Consider the following 1,671-nt stretch of genomic DNA (forward strand, 5'->3'; position numbering starts at 1 on the left):
AAATAAATTGAATATATATATAATATTTTTTTATTACTCAAATCATTTGATAATGTGGTTAAACCTTAATCTAAATGAAATTGATTCAAATCTAAAAAGATCCAAACCAGAGAGCCTTAGATCAAAGGGAAAAGCCTGACCGGTGCACTTGAATCATTCTCACCTGAATGATGACTAGGCCTGCACGCTATGAAACACACACTACTGATCATTCTCACTGTGAATGACTAGAAACCACACCACTTATTGAATCAGTTCTCACTGTGAATGACTAGGCCCACTACACTATTGAAACCACACACTACTGAATCATTCTCACTGTGAATGACTAGGCCCACTACCACTATAAAACTACACACTATTGAATCATCTCTCACTGTGAATGACTTAGGCCCTACTACACTATGAAACTACACACTATTCAGAGACTGTGATATACCAGGCCGCAATTGATATGGTGAAAACAATGTGTGGGAGACAGAGGCCACAGAAACTCACATCAATACTTTATCAGAGAGAACACTGGTAAACACAATAATTGATGTTATCGATAGCAAAATCAAGAGGAAAAACTGACTGAACGAGTCAAAAACTCCCCAGTTTACGCTCTCCAAATGGACGTTAGCTGTCAAGAGGAAACTGACTGAACGAGTCAAAACTCCCCAGTTTACGCTCTCCAAATGGACGTTAGCTTTCAAGAGGAAACTGACTGAACGAGTCAAAACCTCCCCAGTTTACGCTCTCCAAATGGACGTTAGCTGTCAAGGCCGAGATGCCCATGCGGTGACTTTTCTGTTCCCTGTACATATCGGGGGGTTCTATTCGCGAGGACATATTGTTCTTGTCTCACGATTCCCAAGCATGAAACGGCACAACGGGATGTTCCGTGTGCCGAGTGGCTATATTGATGGGGGGGAAAAAACAGATTCCCCATAGGGATCGAATGGTGGACTAATATAATAACGGGAGTGTGTTTTAGTGTAAATGTGTATCAGTACGTTTTTAAGTTGTGTGGCTTTTACGGAGATGTGCCTGTTTTTTATTCTGCTGTGCATTTGGCAAAGTGTTTCATGAACATAGCACAAATGGGGGCTCCATCTATGGAGGAGGTGAGCAGGCCTCTGCACTCTAGTTATTAATGTTTCTCCTTCTGCCGTATGGACGCACTGTACGATACACAGAGAGTAACTGCGGGGCAAAAGAGCTGAGCACAGAACAACTGAGATACACTGCAGCAGGTAACTTCCATTGTAAACTACATTAAAGCACATCCACTGAGCACGCGCGCCGGTTCGCGAAACTACGTGGAGATACGGCCCAGAGTCGTCCGGGTTTGGCAGGTATAGGCCGTCATTGTAAATAAGAATTTGTTCTTAACTGACTTGCCTAGTTAAATGAAAAAACAAATCTAACATGCTTGTATTCCTGGCTCCAACAGTGATATCTAACTTGTGTTTGTGTTCCTAAGAAGTCAGATCCACTCTATATATTATGGACCTGCCCTGGAGCAGCCAGGTTGACGTCATGACCAGGGTCCCTTTAACCAAAGCAGACCTACTGGGCAGCTACATCGGCTACGTATCAAATCACATTTTATTGGTCACATACACATTTTTAAGCAGATGTTATTGGTCCATACACATTTTAAGCAGATGTTATTTGGTCCATACA

Source organism: Salvelinus sp. IW2-2015, unplaced genomic scaffold, assembly GCF_002910315.2.
Source record: "Salvelinus sp. IW2-2015 unplaced genomic scaffold, ASM291031v2 Un_scaffold3476, whole genome shotgun sequence".
Taxonomy (NCBI): Eukaryota; Metazoa; Chordata; class Actinopteri; order Salmoniformes; family Salmonidae; genus Salvelinus; species Salvelinus sp. IW2-2015.